Below are 24,081 nucleotides of genomic sequence, written 5' to 3'. Positions count from 1 at the left end.
CGTCTCTAAGAACAACGTCAGCATGATGTAATTCTGTTTGCCATAAATTTGGAATTGCTGTACTGTTTAACATTCACACCAGAATCTCTATAACAAACATTTCAGTGTACTTGAACGTCAATCTGAAAACAATGCAATCTGAGTACATGTACCGAGATTGATGATAATCAAATATCTAGTCAACATCATGGTGTTTGAAGTGATCATTTGTGATGGCAAAGTTATGCCTCCATACGTTTCTTTACACGGCTTCAGACTCAAAACCGAGGCCGAAATCAAGTGCTGCCCTGTGTCACGAGGGTGGCTGCATGAAGACATTGTTTCTGCCAACAGGACTCTGCCCCATGCTACACAAGCAGGAAAAAACCAGTCATGGCTGTCAGACAATTTCTGCGACTTCATCACCCCTAACATGTAGCCAATTAACTCCCCAGACAGTAGTAATCCCCTTGATTATTATGTCTCGGGTGCAGCTGAGTGAGAGACTAGCAACACTCCCTTTAATACCACAGATGAAACGAAGGCAAGTACTATGGCAGCATTCACCAACTTATACAAGGAGACCGTTCAGAAGAGTTACAGGAGATTCCGAGGTCGCCTGGAGGCCGTGGTGGAATCCAATAGCGATTTTATTGAATAAATTTACCACTTACAAGGCATTGGTCGGCCCAAGGCTATAGTAGAAGACTCTTGCCCGAGGTGCCACGCAGTGGGATTCAACTCGGAACCATGTGATTGTTGAGCAAGCTACTTACTACACAGCCCCCTATACTACTGAAACTGCATGTGTCGCTATTAAGTATATATATACTTAATAGCGAAAAAAGCAGTCTCAGTAGTACATGCTAGTTTTATGATCTACAACTTGATGTGGATGTTGTGTTAGAAGAGAGAATGTTGCGCTCTTTACATCAAGGTGGCCTTCAAAGCAGGGAAGAAATCCCACATGTTGTTCGTAATGTCCAGTCATTCCCTATGTTCCGTTTTGGCCACTGATCTGCCGTTTCAATTTTAAGAAAGTGATCCATTTCCTGTATAGCTAACAACTTTTGAAGGGATTTTCCTGTTTTTCTTCAACCTTCACAATACACTAGAATGGGGTTAGCCAATCTTTCACCATGGCTTCTGATTGGAAGTTGTTCAGACAGGATTCGATAGGGATGCAAAAATTGGAAGGTTTGAATGTTTAAGATTTATGTAAGGAATCTTTCCATTTTTCCATTGATAATTGAGCAAATGGCTTTTGTATTCAGCTGAGATATCTATGCTACATTATCTCTTTGCGTTGGTTCTAGCTACTGGTTTGGGCTATTAGTTTTATAATGACAGCAATGAGAAACAAGAATACTTATAAAACTGGAACTTCAGCAGTTTTTAATGATATGTTAAAGCTCGAATGTTACTCCACATTTCTTTTGCTAGCTTAGAATAGTTAAAACATTAACTTATGTAGTAATATCATATTTAGGAGTCTTATGGTATTGACTAGCGATCTTTTTTCCTTTGTCGTATCTCTAATTCCCGGGAAAGTGTTAAAGAGTTTCTCGCATAGGAAATGGTGAAGTATAAACCGTCTGTGTTGCTAGTGTTTGAGCTGTTTGTCTGAGGAAGTCTGAGACTGTGACTGAACAGGGCTGATTTTGCTTGTGAAGATTTCTTACTGAAATTATCGTCATTCTTACGTTAGCATGGGTTAAAGATATATTGTGATAGCGAAGAAACGAAAAAGTAAAATCCATATTACTACTACTACTACTACTACTACTGGTGCTGCTGCTGCTGCTTCTACTGGTGCTACTGCAGCTATTACTACTACTAGTAGTAATCACAGTAATAGTAGTAATATATGGTGATGATGATGATGATGATATAAATTTGATTACTGATCTCTGTGACTGACACATATATACAGAATTGTTACAGTGACACATATTTATATATATATATATATATATATATATATATATATATATATATATATAAGTACTGAAATAATACATATTTAAATGTGAGTTCACTAAATAGAGATATTGGGGCAACACAATTCTAAATTTAAGAGATGGGGAATTAGGTACATTATTTACATTCGACGGATATTTGTCCTCACATTGTTTATTGTCTTGGAGAATGACATGCTGAACCACTGCAGTTCACTATAGGTCTTAATGGAATACTATCCTTGTGAATCTTAGGGAGCCGTACACGTGTGGTAGTTTACAGTGGTGTTGAGTCAGTTGTCCGTACTTCATTGTACTTGATCACGGTCTGTGACAACTTCCTCTCTGTTTTCAGATTTGGGTCTTTCTTTTTTTTTTTTGCTGTAGCTACCATCATTTATAAGACTTGCCAATTTTCAGAGTAGTCAGACTTGTTCATACCACTGTAGCATTTCCTTTGTCCGCTAGAAGTATTATGATTGATTTGTCACTCTGTAGTCCTTTGATAGCGAACTTCTCTCCGTTAATGATGTTTGGTTTAGGAAGTTTTGCTTTTACTAGTATCTGTCTCACTTTCCATCTTAGTCCATCTCCCTGACCTTTCGCTATATTTATGGCTATCTCTTCAATAGGGGCTACTATGTCCAAATATGAATACAGTTGATGGTTGTCGCAAAGTTTAGACCTTTGTTCAGTACTTCTTCTTCAGAGCTTTCTGTGACAGTATTCAGAGCTTTCAGGACAATATTCAAGAGTAATACAACTCTTCGCAAATATCTCATTCGAGTAAAACCACCAATAGAATAGAATATAAACAAAGACTGCGTGTACTCCATCCCATTCAGCTGTGGTAGGTTATACAAAGGCGAAACCTGCCGCCCCCTAATAATAAATGGGTATAGCTGATCGTGTATGGGAAAATGGAGACCACCTCACCCTGTGGGATGAAGTTAAAATAATAGACTGGAAAATACGAAAACTAACAGAAGCAGCACATATGCTAGGACAAAACAACTTCCTAAGCAGATGCGAGTAGCATATGGGAACCGGTATTAAGGAAGGATAGAATAATATTAGATTTCTAAGCCCTAAAATTCACTCCATAATTGCCCACTGGCATGAAGAGCGCGGGCTACTAACCTCAAGATTCTGAGTTCGATTTCAAGCAGTGGCTAATAATAATAATAATAACGTCGAAAATTACCTTAGGAATGAGAACCCAGGTTCGAAATTTCCCCAAGACAGGGAGAGGTTATATCAGCCGAAACGTTGTGTTAACAACAATAAAGATGAGGAAAAATATCCGTCAAATGTAAATAATGTAACTAATCGCAGACGAAGCAGCGTTTCAGGAAAATCTTGTATTATATCTCGCAACTTATATATGAGATATCTTAATGAATTTTAAAAATTTCATTCTCTTCCACGTGTTGATATCAAATATGTCACAATATAGAGATACTCACAAATTGAGGTACTTATTTTATTTGGAGCTATATTTCACCTGACTTATATAGAACGTTATTAATTTCAAATTTGGCACAAGGCCAGCAATTTCGAGATGGTGGTAAAGTCGATTTCATCGACTCCATTACACAACAGGTACTATTTTTATCAACCACGTAAGGATGAAAGACAAAGTCGACCTCGGCGTAATTTGAACGGAAAACATACAGACGGACGAAATGCTCGCTTCTTAACGGCCCTGCCAGCATGCTGCCTTGAGACATAGAATGACATTAGAATGGAGTAAGATTTTATTAAATTGACTAAAATTATTTGGAACTACATGGCTTCAACTGAGAAGGAATTACATAGTTTTTAATTCATAAATTTGAATTGGTATTATTTCCGAATTTCTGAAAGTACTTTAGTAGCTCGCTGATTATCTTGCTAAAACTTCTTTCTTTTCTTGAGAAAAATTTCTGAGCAAGAAATTCCCCGAAAACATGGGTCTTCTTTGTTCTTCTTCTTTTCATAACGCCGTTCACTTCTCAGTCATTTGGTTCCGATAGCACATTTTTTGATACATCTCTAATTTCTATTAAAAACAGTAGATGGTGGTCTCAGGGAGATAAGTTTGCTTCTATTTCCAGCAATTTTACTGGTTAAGTTTAGAGCTGTTTCACCTCATCAAAGTTAATATTCCAGTAAATATCTTTCAAAAACATTGATTTATATTTATATTCCCAATGGGAATTAATAAAACTATATATATAAACTTAATCTCCCTGCATATGGTTATTAATGCACTGCAATTTACCGAAAATTTGCAAAATATTTCCTATATTTAAATTGATCAATTTTAAAATGGATATCGTCTTTATTTATAATGTAAAATAATTTAAATAAACAACGATCAAGATATGCTGTATAACATTCACTCAGCCAATAAAATATAGATACCTTGCCATTTCCATACTTCATTTCGAAACTATATCATGAGGTTTTATTGTTACGGCACCTAATTTAAAATCAATAATCTTCTTTCCAATTAGTTGTAACAGCTTTTAGCTATATGTAGTATTATATATGGCCAGCCCCTGAAGGAATATGACGGACGGCTACAATTCGATTTTTTTTAATATCATACTAAATTCGATCACAAAAAATATAACAGCTAATATTACGACGGGAAAATAAATATCCAAAGAAAATTATTTGATTTATATCCAAATTTAATAAGCCACTTAGAGTATAAATAATTATTATTGCAAACTTACAAGCTACTGTTAGACAACATGGAGATGCATCTGACTGTGTGTCTGCGTGCTTGCGGGCGCACGTGCATGGATGTACATTCGTGGCATACACATTTATATGCACATATACGCTTTTACTCTTTTACTTGTTTTAGTCATCTGCATGCGGCCATGCTGAGGAACCTCCTTTAGTCGAACAAATCGCCCCCAGGACTTATTCTCTGTTAGCTTAGTACTTACTCTAACGCTTATTCTAACTTATTCAAACTATTGCCGAACCGCTTAGTTACGGGGACGGAAACACACCAATATATGTTGTTAGGTGATGGTGTGGGGGGGGGGGCAAGAATAGACACACGAATACGCACACACACACACACACACACACACACATATATTTTCATTTTCATTTCATTTTATCTAGTTTCAGCTCATGAGCTGTGGCCATGCTGGGGCGCCACCATTTGGTGTTGCTACACAATTCCACTTCACGAATTTTACTTCAGGAATTGACATTTGGTGCATGAGAGAGTTTGATGCAGCTGCTCTCATCTGCACCTCCTGCCGTGAAGTTGGTTCATCTGGGACACCTGACAAGAAGAGGTCCAGTCTCTTCTTGAAGACACCTACATCCACCGCATGCAGGTTTCTTAGGTCCTTCGGGAGGATATTGAAGAGCTGTGGACCGTTGAAGCGCAGGCTATTGCAGTATCTTGTCCTACATCTTGATGGCAAATTTGGAGTCCTTGGCATTATGCAATGCCGTCCAGTTCTTTTATTTGTGTAACTTTCGATGCCAAAGTTTGGGACAATTTCTTCGAGGATCTTCCAGATGTATATTATGGCATGCCTTTCTCGTCTACGCTCTAAGGAATATAGTCTTAATCTCTTGAGTCTTTCCCAATAGCTTATATGCTGCATAGAGGCTATCTTCTTCGTGTAGCTTCGTTGGATTGCTTCAAGTTCTGACATTAATTTGACACTGGTTGGTGACCATAGCTGAGAGCAATAGTCAAAGTGGCTTAGAACAAGTGTCTTCCAGAGCACCATCATTGTTTCCTGATCTCTTGTTCTAAAAGTCCTTAGAATCCATCTGGTCAGTCGCCTGCATTTCATTGACAATTTAGCAACATGAACATGAAAGGATGCATTATTACTCATGTAAATGCCCAGGTCTCGCACTGTCCCTGTCTCTTGGATTGCAGTCCCTCCAGGTCCAGTGTATTTAATGGGTTCTGCATTTAGTCTTGCATGCTGATAGCATAAGGCTTGAAACTTTTCAGCATTAAACTGCATGTTATTCTTTTGAGCCCATTTGTATATTTCATCCAGCTCACATTGCAGGTGCATAGTGTCTTCAGGGTTCTGTATTGCCTGTGAGACTTTTGTGTGGCTGAGGGTATGTCTCAGAGGGCCATTATGAACAGTAGTGGTCCCAAAACAGTGCCTTGCGGAACACCGCTCACTATTTGTGTGTCATTGGAGGTGGCCCCATTGGCTACTACCACCTGACTTCTATCCTTCAGAAAGTCATGAAGCCATTCTCCCAATTTTCCAACTATGCTGAGATCACGCAGTTTGTGACATATCATTCCATGATCGACTTTATCAAAGGCCTTTGCAAAGTCGAGATATATCACTTCCACATTTGAGTGGTTAAGTAGCTGTTTCAGCACCCAGTCATAGTGTTGTAAGAGCTGAGTCAAGCAGCTTCTTCCTGGTCGGAAACCATGTTGGGTGTCAGGCAGCAAGTCATTTTCTTCAAGGAAGGCGATTAGTTTTCTTCTGACTATTCGTTCCATGACCTTGCTGATGTGTGAGGTGAGAGAGATAGGTCTGTAGTTCTTGATCTCCGCTCTGCTACCTCCTTTATGAATAGGGCATATTTTCCCCTCCTTCAGTTTTCTTGGAAGTTTGCCAGATGCAAGGAAGCTCTGAAAGAGGGACTGCAGTGGTCTTGCTATGACTCGTTTACATACCTTTAGAAGGATTGCTGGGAATCCATCAGGGCCAGTAGCTGAGTTTGGGTTCAATTCATCTATAGTCCTTATTACATCGTCTCCCTTTATATCGATGTAATCAATCATCATTTCCTCTGCTTTTATATCTGCAGTGGTAAAAAAGTCAGTTGGATTGCTGACTTGAAAGTGCCCTAGGGGTGGAGTAAAAACACTTTTGAATTGATCATTTAGTATTTCACTTATCCTCCTCGGGTTTCCTGTGTATATATATATATATATATATATATATATATATATATATATACGACGGGCTTTTTTTCCGTTTCCCTCTACCAAATCCACTCACTAAAGGGTCGAGGGTTTTGAGTTTGGCATTCATCAAACTAGTTACAACCTGAAGAGCTGTTGATTTATACTACCGGTAACGCTAATATTTCCTTGGATGGCTTTTGAAAAATGATAAAACCAATTATAATATCTCGTGGATAATTCATAGATTTCAAATAGTTTGACCTTTATGAAGTTCAATAAGTAAATATGGCTGAACTGGCCATAATTTTGAAGTCACTGTCACTAATATTCTTGTTTAAGTATGATATATATACATACATACATACATACATACATATATATGTATATATATATATATATATATATATATATATATATATATATATATATATATATATATATATATATATATATATGTGTGTGTATATATATATATATATATATGTGTGTGTATATATATATATATATATATATATATATATATATATACATATTTGATTAATAAATTCAAAAAAGGGATAAAACTATTTTACAATAATTTTATCAAGAAGCCAGTGTGTAAAAAAATTCATAAGGGAAATTTCTATTCCCAAGAATATAATTATGCGTTTTTTACACACTGGCCCCCTTATATATATACACATACATAGAGATATATAACAATTGTTTTAAGGTTCCAGGACCGTAATCACACATTGCACGATATATCTGAACGCACATGCATGTCTGAAGAATGTATTTTTATTTCGATGATGTGTGTTGTACTCTTTCTATTGTCTACTACTCGGTTTCTTCACCTACATGTCACGAACCATTGGCTATTTTGTTAAAAGAATTAATATACCACGGAGTTTCTTAAGAAATGTATATTAAATGTACTGATGTTGAAATGTTGCTTGAAAATATATTTTAAGTAAAAACACTTTTTTACGAGAGAAGACTGGTAAAATATTTAGATGGTAATTATTCTTTACGATTGAAAAATAGGGGTATATATTAACCAAACCAAAATAGAATGTTTCGTACATTTGCCAGTGTACAGAAAATTCCAGCATTTATTTTAAACGCCTCTGTTTGTAATGAGAGATGCCGACTTATTAGGGCTCTCACTCTTGTTGGTTGTACTTATATTCTAAAACATGAAATATTGAGTGACTGTGAGAGTTTAAAGAAGTATAGTTTTTCTATCTTTAGTTTAAACTACAATGATTTAAAATTTCACAATACAATGAGGCGGTTCTACGTGAATATCATGAGTTATACTAGGAAACATTAATGAAAGAAACCGATTACTAAACATCTAATTATTACTAAACCACCAATTCATTTTTATCCAATTTAAGTGTTTTAAGAAATAAAATTTTCTTCACTTACCGGTGAACGGGATATTATCCACAGAGAAATGTGCCAATGGATTCATTTTCAATATGCCATACTGATGTGAGAATGGTAAAGTTCCATTTGCATACTATCCATTTAGATTTTTTCTTCCCTCTGGTGCGTTAAAGTTTCTCAGTTTCAAGTCAATATGGTTTTAGAAATATCTAGCTATGTATAGGATATGGGTATCTTCATACAACATAACATTAATTTATTTTTACTGTACGCATAATACAGCTAAAATAAAAATATAAACGTGTGACAAATTGATTTTTACACTGAGAATGAACAACATGCTAAAGCGATCTTTAGTATATCTGTGGCCATTGACCACAGAAAAAGAAATAATTTACTGGAGTGTATATAAATCGAGAGGGGCATTAACCTTTCGTATCTCTGCGAAAGTTCCAGATATTTGACGCATACTAATCGCATTTTATATCACTTTATTTGTGTGCTTCTGAGTACTAATTAGTTTATCATTGCAATTCTATGGTAACATCACGTTAGAGGCAGTGATCTTCTTATGGTAAGCTAGATACTTATTATCAAGCATAAGACAACTACATGAAACATACTCGTACAAGGATAAACATTTTAGATAAAAAGAGTGAAAAATTGAAAAGTAAATAGAATCGATTAAATTTGATATGGCAAATTATTAAATTAATACAGTTTGTGGAAACTTACAGCTTGTCAAATAATAATGTCATGAGTTTATGTGCCAAATGTTTGCAAAGAGATTCAGACTTTTGCGTGTCAAGAAGTTGTGATACATTATAGTAATTAATTACTTTTTAAATGTATATCAACAGGTCTGCATACATAAACTATGCTATACTTATCAGGTTTGCTATCTTGTAATGATGTCCTTAATTGTTTCTTGTATGAACATCATGTCAGACTTTCTGTTTCCATAGCCGTTATATTAAATATGAACAAATAATGCGTAATATCTTCAAAATATATCCCCCGTACTTAAAGATGCTAAAAATAGCCATAAGATTTGTGCTTTTTGCACTTATAAATGGAAATTTTAACTACGTTTTTCGCTTAATAATTTAGTGCATCTCTTGTAACGTAGTTACGTATGTAAGAAGTGTTAAGTCAGCACATGATTAAGTTATCATTATTATTTAAATTTCATATGACTTAGATATACAAATACATGAGGTTTTACATAAGTTGATGTGAAAAGGGGAATAGTGTGAGCTATTTAACAAGACTGTTTTCATGAAAATCGAATAAATAAATGAATTTAGAGAAAATTAGATTAAACATTTTTACTGCTATATTTTAGATATTGTTAACAATTTCCCTGAATGTCAGTTTGACTTATTCATTAATATAAATCTCTCCTCAAAAGATATATATTTTCTATAATGGCGTAAAATGATTAATTACATGGTAAATGTAGAAATTCGTTTCTCTTTGAATTATATAAATTTCTGTATGAGCAGAGTTAAACATTCAGAGAATCATTAAAATATCGTATGATATTTTATATGAATTTAATTTTGAGAAATAAAGCTTTATGTAGGTGTTGACAAAATATAAAATAAAAGCTTATTACTAAGGAAAGAGAATATTTTACATACACAGAGTTTTTATGAGTTTTACGTTTCTTTGTAATTCTACATGTAATATCCTATAGTGTGTTTTATATAAAATATATTTTGCACATTGCACTTATAAGTGAATATAGCATTCGTCTATCTATGAACACACACACACACACACACACATATATATATATATATAAACATTATATATATATATATATATATATATATATATATATATATATATATATATATATGCATGTATCTTTACATAAAGGCTTTATTATTACTACACATGTTGCGTTATAAATAAAGTAATATTTCTCATACAAAGATACGCGATCTCAAATTCTACAGTACAATGCAAAGAACGTATTATTTAGTAGCAAAATCAGTGAAGATTGATTGAAGTTGGTTGAACTACTTCAGTTTTTGTAGGTTGTGAAACGTTAATATATCAGTAATGTTTGAAATAACCGTATTTCAAAGTCTATACACGTTTCATTAGATAAAATCTAAAATTCTGCATCTTAGTTACACGACATATAGTATTACTTTGCCCAACAAGTTGTAATTCATAAAACGAACATCAAGTTTGTTGTATAAATTACATACGTTTAAGAAAGCAGAATATAAATCCAATAACACGGAACCGTTGTGAATGTAATGAATCCATTGTACAATCGCTGATTCATTACTTCCTATAACGTTTTGTCTTCAATATATTACTTTATACAAATTTTGCAAATTCTGTGACATTCCTGAATTGTTTCTAATATATTCAATACGACTGAGATGCATAACAAACTATGATGTCTGTGAGGATTGGGGAAATCCCCAATGCTTGGATAGCTTTTCCTATTGTTAGATACACAGTCCTACGATAAAACAATGGTTTGGAGATAATAACGTTGTCCCGAATAGAATGCTTAACAAAACTATGTGATTTACTAAAACATATTCAACTCTATAAGGTATACTAATTGTATATGTAACTACATGTATTTTATTTGTTATGAAACATTCAAATGATATCAGGATGTGTGCACTAAAACACAATCAAAGCAGCATGATAACCGATTGATGAAATAAACTGCTTTTGTGAGTAAAGAATTTGGTTGGTGGCATGATGATCTATATCCACACTCTTATGTTCTTAGATTTTCAATAATTCGTGAGGAATTATTTGAGAAAAGGTAGATGGTAAGTAGACGTACCTATAGTTTATCAGTTTATAACATTACATTCACAGTTTTCATGCATAATTTAGTGGTATGTTTTTCTGAAACTCGATAAATGATATCATTTTTAATGTATTTATTTATTTGGAGTATTTTTGGAGAAAACACGTTTGTAAAGGTCACGAAAACTTTTGTGTTTTATATAAATATATATATATATATATATATATATATGTGTGGGGGGAGGGGGTATATGCGTGTGTGTATGTATATATATATATATATATATATATATATACATACACACACACACACACACACACACACACACACACACACATATATATATATATATATATATATATATATATATGTACATGTATCTATATCTCTCTATATATATATTCAACACAAGTAGATCTAAATGGAAAATAAAAAAGACAGTAAACATTGAATGTGCTTAAAATTTGTAAGAAAATTTACTTATATTTACGTACCCGGTTTCGTAGTCTTAGTTTTTGTATAAGTATTGAGAATTGATGAGTGTTGTATCTGTTTCATGTTTATTTTCAAACTGTATCTTTAGTAGATGGTAAACACATATCGCATGCTTTGATTTTGCTTCGCTACCTAGTGTAACATCCACAAATATAGCAGCGCTATTTTTGTATTTTCTTCCCTCATAACCAACCATATTTCTGAAATACAAAAGAGATAGTCAAACCAGTTGTCACATGGGAAAATCGTTTTCAGAATTATCAACGTTTATAAAGTAAGCAACTGTAGATTTCTGGTGGCAAAGTTCCATACAGAAAATATATACCGTAAATTTCTCTCTGCAGTTATTTTATGATGCTTGGGAAAGTGACATTGACTCTTGTCACTTCACAGTTAAAACATTAAGGGCGTATTCAAAATACCAATTTTCATTAAAAAAATATTTAAACGTTCCAGAAAATGATTCACCAGTATGGCATTGATAGTCACTTCATATCACTCACCGTGTGTGCATATCTGCAGAAAAATATGAGATATGTATGATGTTAAGGACCGCAGAAATGTGTTGTATATTAACATCTAATTGTATATAGGGAATTTCTGTCATAATCATATTTAAAGCTGGTTAGGTTGAAAATAGTGAAAGTTGCTCAAGTTTGATTCTTTTTGCTTACTGAAGATACTTCAATCATGACTTTTGTTTTCACATTTGTAGTTCCATTTAATTTAAATAATAATCAAGTAAGTTGCTGTGTGGGGAGGAACGTGACCAGATATTAGGTGCCATGAGGTTGCAGATATTGTCTGACAACCACAACTGGGTTCTCCTGTTTGTGTAGAATGGTCCAGAGTCCTGTTGCCAGACATAGTGTCTTCCTGCACCACCCTATTTACCTAGGGCAGCACTACCTCATGCAGTCCTTTGATGTAGGCTTTTGTGTTGAGTCTGAGGCCGTATGGGAAGACAAAATGGAGGCATAGCGTTCCCATAATTAATGATATATCTAAACACCATAATGTTGACTGGATGTTTGATTTTTATCACTCTCGCTACATGGTTTCGGAACACACAACCCAAAGTTTGTTCTATATGGTCACTATCTTTTCATATTGGAGCTTCCGGCGCGAATGCCGAGCAGTTCAGCATATCCCTTCAAAAATTCCTGGTAGATTAAATTGTATTATGGCGCTGTTGTTCTCACAGACTTTACCCAAATGACTCTACTATACTGTGTAGTTGGCAAAACCAAAAAGAAACACTGCGCATGCGCGAAATTAAAAATATGAAGGTGCTTCAATTCACCTATCGCAGACTGTATATATATATATATATATATATATATATATATATATATATATATATATATATGCACAGACACACAGACACATACACACATACATATATATACATATACACACACACACACACATACACACACACACACATATAAATCATATGTATGTATGTATGTGTCGGTATATACGTATATATGATGTGTCAATATTTACGTGTTTACACCTTTTATGTGTGGCATCAACTCATCGTACGGTATTTTTGTATGCAATGTACACTGAACGTCGATGCAACCACTAATTGAACAATAGATATCTAAATTATGAAACGCATAAAACTATGTAGAGTCATTTTTACTTTTAAAATGGCTATACTTCATAAGAAATTGCGTGATATTTTCAAAAATCATAACAGAATTCGATGCATAAGTTTTATTTCGATTATTACATTTACCCAAAGTTAATTATAGGCATAAGGTAGAGAATGTTAGTGTGTATATTCAGAACAGAAATATGCCTATGCATCTGTCAGTATGTGGGAATTGAAACAATACTATAAATATATGTACTGGAATATGGGTACGCATATACGAAAAACTGTACGAACATTTTATTCATTACCTTTTAGTATATTACTACACAGTTATTGTGTCTGTCGGTGTGAGGGTATAACAGCAAGAGCGTGAAGGAAATGTATTTGTTCAAATAGTATTAAAAAACTATATCTGTCAGAAACGGAAAGTGATTGAAGCACTCAGAAAAATTTAAATGTGTTTTGAAGGATAATTATTTTGGGAAAAAAAAATATTAAAAAAAAATAGAAGAAAGATTTAACTAGTGATGATTCTGAAGTAGCAATAGTTTTTGCAACCGACATTCTAATGACAACAAGTAAGAAAACTAAAGATTCTACACGTAGAAATTTTAAACTTTAGTGATACATTTCTGAGACAATTCATCATTTGATCATTAACAACATCCATTAATTTCTTTCTAGTCGTTCGCTTACTGCATCTTAATGATTTTTTTCCCGGTAGCCCATCAACACCATAAGCAAATTGCTCAATTAATTCCTCATTTGTAACTTGATCGCGTATAATTTTTTTACGCGAGAGTATGCAATGTGGAATATTTAATAGCGACATCTTCGCTACAAATGCAGTACATCAATTTTCAATTATTAGTAGATGACAAATTATTTTGTACATATACATGCACACTCCAGCATTCTTTATATAATCTTGCTCGTCAATGTTTGCCACATCGAAACCCCGGTATTTTCACAATTCTTAAAGATAACGTCAGAAAAAAAAAATTTTTAACTGTTGTGTTTTACTATATAACTTGGCGTAAGTGAAAGCACAACTGAAAGGTTTGAAAAATTTCAAACTCAGTGCATGTTACCGAATTTGCCTCTCACAAATCTCAAATAATGTGATATGAATTTTTATTTAACAGCACAGCAAAGTTGCAACCTGGCAGAATAATTAGTGCGACGAGCAAAATGCTTAGTAGCATTTCGTTAGTCTTTACGGTCTGAGTTTAAGTTTTGCACAAGTAGATTTTTGCCTTTCATATTGTCGTGGTCGATAAAATAAGTACTTCTTGAACATAGGAGTCAATTTATTTGACTTGCTCCACCTCCGAGGTTGCTGGCGTTGTGTCAACATTTTTAAATGATCGAACAATACAGTGGAAACAGGAAAATGCACCTCAAAAATGATTTATATTAGAGAAATAATTTGAAAACGCATTTAACGCTGACATTTCAAATTTAATCGTTACCGGCTCTGAGGGGAAAGGAGTTCTTTGTTTCTCAATTATATGCAGGATTTCAGGTAAGAGGCTTTTAAACTGATAATAGTAAAAGTGTATTGAAAAAGATAATAGAGGTCTAACCAAATGTATGACATAGATTAATGTACACATTTCCGCATATATTTATTTGTGTATATATACTCTTTTACTTGTTTCAGTCATTTGACTGTGGCCATGCTGGAGCACCGCCTTTAGTCCAGCAAATCGACCCCAGGACTTATTCTTTGTAAGCCTATTACTTATTCTATCGGTCTCTTTTGCCGAACCGCTAAGTTACGGGGACCTAAACACACCAGCATCGGTTGTCAAGCGATGGTGGGGGGACAAACACAGACACACAAACATACACACGCACACACATATATATATATATATATATACATATATACGACGGGCTTCTTTCAGTTTCCGTCTACCAAATCCACTCACAAGGCTTTGGTCGGCCCGAGGCTATAGTAGAAGACACTTGCCCAAGGTGCCACGAAGTGGGAATGAACCCGGAACCATGTGGTTGGTAAGCAAGCTACTTACCACACACCCACTCCTGCGCCTATATATATATATATATATATATATATATATATATATATATATATATATATATATATATATATATATATATATATATCTATATCTATATATCTATCTATCTATCTATCTATCTATCTATCTATCTGTATATATATATATATATATATATATATATATATATATATATATATATGTATATATATATATATATATATATATGTATATATATATATATATATATATATATATATATATATATATATATATATATATATATATATATATATATATATATATATATATATATATATATATATATATATATATATATATATATATATATATATATATATATATATATATATATATATATATATATAACAGATAACAAGCTGGAGCAAAATCAAATGTTTATTCATTAAACTAGCTACAAATATAAGAAAAGAAGTTTAGGCACATTTAGTAAATATGCAGGTCATTTTCATAATTCATTACTTATACATTTCCTCTACAAAGAACCTTTCTAAGTATATCATTTTCAGAATGTTCTTGCTGTTGAATTATTGTTGAATTATTTCCAAAAAGGTGTTGGGAGGGAAGAACAGCACCTGCTTCTGAGAAGTTGTGTCATGCATTCATCGAAATGAAAGGAAATTAGTGATTATTTTCGCACTTAATTCTTACTGGATAAGGTGAATGAATATGTAAGGGTTGCTGGGGTGTCATTTCGAAGAATCGACATTTGAATTGAAGATGTCTAGTTTTTATAACATATCACATTTATAAATGTATTATGGATAACATTTGAGAAACCATTAATATTTATCCTAGGTATTTCTCTATTACTCATCGCAAATTCAATCGTAGCGACGGCAAAAATAATTCATATCATTTAAACTCGTGATGATAGAAAGAGTTGTATATTACTACAAGAAATAAAGTTGGCTAAATAACTTCTTAGCTATTTCGCGGAGGAGAATTCTGTTTTTATTCTGTATTAGAAATTTTCACTAAGTAATATTGTAACTAACAGTCATACATTTTTATGTTACAAAAAATACACTATAATCAATTTACAATATACTGTAATGCAATAATATATAAGATCTACTACTCATAATACATATTCTTAATCATAATGCATATGAACTAGATAAACTTCTCTAGATAAATTTCTATAAAAGGATATTTTTACAAGTACTGCATGAAATTTTGTTAGTGGTTTTTATAATTTCCAGGAGATGCCGTCTCTGCTCCGAGAATTCTCTGTCTATTCTGTGGACTACCGAGATCATGAATAGAATTTCTGAATGACTCGAGATGTCTATATGCATATAAATATACTTTTGCACAATGCAGTGAGAATGAATTTTGATTAACCATTAACTTAAATTAATTTATTTTAAGGTATGGATGACTTAAGTTTACTTTTAACCTCTCCATTTTTATAAACGCCAAGTAGATAGCTAACTCGCTTTGTGGTAATGAGTGTACCAACCCTCACATGTTCGGATGCTTACATTTTTGTGGATGCTTGTATGAGCGAGTGTACACCCCCACCCATGCACCTTGCCCGAAGGAGTTTATAAATCCATATCTATTAATAGATATCTTTAATACTTTTCTCGCTGGATTGCGTGTTCGTTACAATTTTGCCATCTGTGATTTTATTTTTGATCTATATAAATGAAGATATTTCCTCCGTCTCGCTGCTTTTCTTGCTACAAAACGGAAAGTTACATAGCAGAACAGTCATTTTAACGAGTTGTATTTATCTATCACTCGACGATATATATTGTCATGATTAATAACAAATTCTCCTATATTTCATCTTCCGTCTTTCATTTGCCATGTATATATATATATATATATATATATATATATATATATATATATATATAGGTATATAGGCGCAAGAGTGGCTGTGGGGTAAGTAGCTTGCCTACCAACCACAAGGTTCGGGGTTCAGTCCCACTGCGTGGCACGTTGGACAAGTGTCTTCTACTATAGCCTCGGGCCTACCAGACCCTTGTGAGTGGATTTGGTAGAGGGAAACTGAAAGAAGCCCGTCGTATATATCTGTATTTGTGTGTGTGTGTTTGTTTCCCCACCATCGCTTGACAACCGATGCTGGTATGTTTACGTCCCCGTAACTTAGCGGTTAGACAAAAGAGACCGATAGAATAAGTACTAGTCTTCCAAAGAATAAGTTCTGGTGTCGATTTGATCGACCTAAAGGCGGTGCTCCAGCATGGCAAATGCCTGAAACAAATAAAAGAGCAAAGAGTATATATATATATATATATATATATATATATATATATATATATATATATATATATATATATATATATATATATAATAAAGTAATGTTGTGGAATACCGTACGAGTGGAAATATATATATATATATATATATATATATATATATATATTGATAGAAAAGATATGTATATATATTTACGGTGTTATAATGAGTTTAGTTAATCAGAATTATATATATATAAGTGTTCATTGGCAGCAACTTAGATTGATTTATTACTAGCTTATTAGAGATGTAGAGATGTAACATTATAATTTTGCAATAAAAGATATTTAAATATTAAGCGAACCAGTGGTTGAGTAGCCCACCTCTGAGGAATCTATGCTACATGTGTCGAAAAAATTGTTTATCGTCATTCATTTGCCATACACCTAACGATCACTGTGAGAGTGACCGTGCTCTACCACTCTACCAGTAAGCCACCATGTTTAAAGCGTTTGTTATATTATCCACTATATATATATATATCTATACTATATATAAAACAGAGATGTGTGTGTAATCGCTTTTCACGTGAAATCGACTTCACCAAATGCTTCCATACTTGTCATGCATGAATAATTTGACCTCGGATAAATCTTAGGCTCTTCATTTGATTTTTTTAATTAAAAATAAATAATATTGCTTTATATTTAAGATTCACTTCTTTAAAAAGGTTCCTCAATGTCAACTTCCGGTATTGACGTAACAATGGCAAAAAGCTTCACTCTCTATTTTGTGTGTGAGTGTGTGTGTTCGTGTGTATGAGAGAGAGAGAGAGAGTAAATACTACATACACACCGCTCTCTCACTCTGTCTCACACACATACACACACACACATACACCCCTTGACTCACTCACACTCTGTCTCTTACAAACACACACACACATAAATGTATACAAACATATTTACAAAAACACACGTGGGTATGCGCGCGCGTGCGTGTTTGTAAGAGACAGAGTGTGAGTGAGTCAAGGGCTGTGTTGTCATATGCATACATCCAAAGATGTATGTATATTTATGCATGTACGTATACATGACAACAAACCTCTCTCTCTCACTCACACTCTGTCTCTTACAAACACACACATACATAAATGTATACAAACATATTTACAAAGACACATGTGTGTATGCACGCGCGCGTGCGTGCGTGGGGGTTCCACAATCGCCATTTATTTCAATTACTCTCGTGAGAATATTCACGTAAATCATTTCTTTCATTTAATCCCCATTTTAATTTTCGTAAAAGTTTCCATGTACCAATGAGGCTTTTTGGCACATCTTCAATTTTCCCCATTCATGAGAGGCGCCCAGCCATCATTCATCTGAGAGTCCATCTACAGAATGTCCTCAAATATCTATACAGCATGTTTTGCCTTTTTTTCTTCAAGTATATAAGCAACAATTTCATTCCCGAGCAACGCCGGGTGCCTCTACTAGTATATATATATATATATATATATATACTCACTCACAGAATCTCTTTTGCCCTCCACTGTCCATACAAACACATGTAGACACACACACATGGACGCACACACACACACATACACACACACACACATATCAAAAACACACACATATATTCATACACAGGGGGCGTTGAATGAATTTGTCGTCTAAATTTCAAAAAAGTGAGAATAACACTGACATCAAATTTTAGCAGATATATTTACCAAAATTACATAAAGCTATCTTGAAATACTAAAGAGTACATTTATTCAATAGAATCGCCGTTGACTTCAACTATGGCCTCCAGACGACTTCGGAATCTCCTGCAATTCCTCTGCACGGTTTCCTTCTTCAAGTGCGTGAATGCTGCCATAATCTTTGCCTTCAGTTCATCTTTGGTGTTACAAATAGATTTTTTTTTTTTGGTTTCTAACTCAACTGTGCCCCACACTTAAGAATAAAATGTGTTGCAGTCTGGGGAGTGAGGTGACCAGATGTTAGGGGTGATGTGGACATAAAGATATACATGCAGACATGTACGTGCGTCTGTGCATATATATATATATATATATATATATATATATATATATATATATATACATACACACACACTCACACACACACACACACACACACATACACACACACACATATATATATATAATAGGTGTTTACTTCACCGATGATCTAAACGAATAAATACGCTGTGTAAGTTATATAGTTGGTCATCTTTAGGTTCTAAGTTCACAGATGAGTCAGGAGCTAAGGGTCCGCAGTAGGTGTCTGTGTTAGCCGGTATATATTACAGGAAAAAGAAGAACGAAACTAAGGAAGACGAGTGTCTCAGGTTATTTAAAGTATTTAATTAGAGAAAGGTGAATTTGAAATAACTAATGTCTTACACCTGTATCTGGGATATCCCAGGTGATGGGTCAGCATTTCCACACACCTGGTATTCCGTCAACGGAGACAAGGTGAGTATGCAAGAAAAATTTCTAGAGAGTTCACAGTGCATAAAAGAATAAAACAGTAAATGGAAGAATAAAGTGTAAAGTAGTAAATAGAAGAAAAATGGCAGGTTAGTCCGTAGTTCTGTGAAGGTATAGGTCCTTAAGCATATATATATATATGTATATATATATATATATATATATATATATATATATATATATATATATATATATATATATATATATATATATATATATATATATATATAAAACTAATGTAGTTATACATATTCCGGTGTATTTGACACACCTCGAAATGTCTTCGCCAGTATAGTTCCTGGACATGAAAATACGTCGTAGTCCATTCCTGTTCATCACCATATACAGTTGAATATACGCACTAACATTTATAGTCAACTTACATAATTATAATTGACAAATCTATTCCCAGTAAGTTTGGCTCTTTATCAAGATCTTCTGAATTTTATGCATTTCAGCCAACATCTTATTCTTAAGAATATATCAATAAAGCTGCTGGCATCATTATTGGAAACAGTCACATTGTTGTAATATCTATCTATTCTAGATATTACTTCTTATCTAGCAACATAGGACCAGGTTTCAGTCGGCAAGCTTTAACACATAATTACTTTAATAATCTATATAATATGCGCTCGCTCCATCGCTAAAAGATCAAATTGTACGTATTCAGGTATGCATAAAATGTGATACGCGATTCTAAATGAGAAATGTATTCGAATTAGCTATTGATCCAATTCAACGGGAGCGTGGACTATATGTGGCGAATAAAATTATTTATAAAGGAATGACATGACCAACACATATAGTACCTTATTTCATTCAAAACAATACTAAAGAGAAAGTCTCTGTTAAAAGATACTTGCGAAACTGTCATGGAGCAAAAATACACAGAATATTTTTAAAAAATATAATTGTTTCTTTTTAAGTACTTAATTGAAGGTGACTCCAATGAACATATATGAATACACACACAAATATACACGCATGATTGTATACATGTGCATTTAAACTTATGCATATATTTGTATCACGATACATTGAAATATCGAGACCTTACTTTATTTATTTTCATAAATGAAGGAAATCTACGCAGAAAAATAACTGCAAAAATAATTCAGGAATTCGGGTAAAAAAAAAACACCTATAGGCGGAAATATAATGGGCAGCAGCAACTACAGAAGACTGAAAACTGTACCTCTCAAAATCTGGGAGAGTGACATACACCTTTGTTCTAAACGATACTTGAAGACGGTGTCTTTCATAGAGCTAAATATCAGAATTTGGAATGCGTGGACATCATCCGGTGCAGGGAATCGATATCAGTACAGCATCTGATGTCAGGAGTCGTTCGAGACTGCTTTCATTTTCCCAAAAAATTAAATGCATACATTCTTCTTTCATATATGTGTATATATATATATATATATATATATATATATATATATATATATATATATATATATATATATATATATATATATATATATATATATATATATATATATATATATATATATGTATATATATATATATACACTTACATCTCAGTGTATTCGCTATTGGATGTGTTTCGGGGGTGGGGTAAATGAGCTTGTTATAATGAGTCTTGTGACTTTACTGCATGAATATATTTGCCATTTTCAAAGCAAAAGATATCCAAAATAAAATTCCTATAGAAATTGTCTGTTTAAATTATCATAATATGGGATATACATGGGATATAGATACAAACTGGGCTATTTTTGAATACAAATAGGTGCATCAAAAAATCTTCATCGGAGTCAAATGTTACGTATTTTAACATAATTGTTGGTGTTGTAATAGCAATGAACTGCAAAATAAACTTTCAATAGATTGTTAACAGCCTAGTCAAGATGGTATTTTCTTCATCTCCTACACTTGTATTTAATTTATATATATATATATATATATATATATATAAATATATATATATATATATATATATATATATATATATATATATATATATATATATATATATATATATATATATATATATATATATATATATATATATATATATATATATATATATATATATATATATATATATATATATATATATATATATATATATATATATATATATATATATATATATATATATATATATATATATATATATATATATATATATATATATAGAAACACAATATTAACCCCATTTATAATGTCTTTTTATTAGATAACATTCCTTTCCCCAAAAACTTTTATTGTATTTATATCATCTACTCTGAATTTTCCTTCCCTCTCTCTCTCTCCCTTTTTTTCTCTTCCTTCCTTTCTTGTCCTAAGTACTATCTGGTAGCGTCTACATCTCTAACCATTTTTTCAAATGAATTACGTTATAACCTTATCCAACTATAGTTCTCATACTCGGTCATAATATCTTACGTTTAAGATGATCCCCATACATTTCCCTGAGGAGAAGTTAACATTTTTAACATCGACGATTCCTATGGATCGCATAAATTGTAATTCTTCGAAACATATGTCGGAATAAAGTATGCAGTTATAACATGCGTTCACTCCATTCCTTAAATTTATATATATATATATATATATATATATATATATATATATATATATATATATATATATATATATATATATATATATATATATATATATATATATATATATATATAGATATATATATATATATATGTATGTATATATATATATGTATGTATGTATGTATTGTGTCAGTAAATTTAACTTTTCAACATACGTGGAAAATATTTTTAACTGGTGTTTATATCTAAGAAAAATGAAACTTTAACGATATGGTCTCACATAGGCGACTGAAACTATATATATATATATATATATATATATATATATATATATATATATATATATATATATATATATATATATATATATATATATATATATATATATATAATATATATATACATATATATATATATATATGTATATATATATATATATATATATATATATATATATATATATATATATATATATATATATATATATATATATATATATATATATATATATATATATATATATATATATCGTTAAATTTTCATTATATATATATACATGTATGTATGCATGTATGTATATATATAACTAATAAGGAGATACTGGAGAGGTAATTAAGAAAATATTATTCATTAATTATAAATTATGACAACAACTCTGACAGCTGTTTCGTTTCAGTAATCTTTAGACAATTAGTCTATAAAATTTAAACCATTATAAGATCAATCTTTTCAGAAGTATTGATAATGATATTTTAATAGGTTTAAGGTTAACTCATATTTTATTTTATTAAATTTATTCAAATTATTCTTTTATCTTTTTTTATAAGCTTTGTATAAACTTACATTTTGCATGTAAGTTGATCTACCTAATCAAATGCATGTTATGTCTTACAATATACTCCTGTTAGCTTATGATAATTTAGAACTTTTGGTAAATCTTATATTACCTCCCATTGGCTATTTTGCATTGTGTTCTATGATATATTTAAAAATGAATGACATATTTCATGAATGGGCTTCATTCTATTATTTCTGATGGAGAATTATGCTTATTTCTCAATTAGTCTTATTATTTCATTATAATAACTGGTATATAACATGTGTACTTATGAACGGACATGTAGTTATGTTTATACCTATTTATTTCTCCCCCTAATTATAAGCGTTATACACCTCGTACACACGTAGGTAAACCTCTCTCTTAATCCTGTATTACCATTAACTTCTTCATTTAACCCCGACTGTATTTATTTATTTATTTATTCATGTTTTATATTAAATTATACTATGTTATATTATATTTTATTTAGTACTATAATGTATCACACTAATAACATATTATGCTGATTTATAATTTACCGATTAAATACACAAATATATTATCATTACCTCCGATTACATTGTTACATACGCCCCCGTTTAAAAATTGTTCTGGCTTTGCTGTCTTGATATATATATTTTCCATACATCCTGCTATAAATGAAGGCATTTAACGTAATTCAATGTCATCTATTTTATTTTATTTTCAATTTATTTTTATACATTAGTTTTTCCTCTTACGTAATGTTTATTCTCATTAAAAAAAACCTTTTATCCACTTATACTTGTCTAATAACATATTTACTTCCGTTTTCTTTCTT

The sequence above is a fragment of the Octopus bimaculoides genome, chromosome 1 (assembly GCF_046866305.1).
Source record: "Octopus bimaculoides isolate indiv1 chromosome 1, ASM4686630v1, whole genome shotgun sequence".
NCBI classification, from domain to species: domain Eukaryota; kingdom Metazoa; phylum Mollusca; class Cephalopoda; order Octopoda; family Octopodidae; genus Octopus; species Octopus bimaculoides.
The sequence above is the reverse complement of the archived record's forward strand: the minus strand, read 5'-3'. Positions refer to the sequence as shown.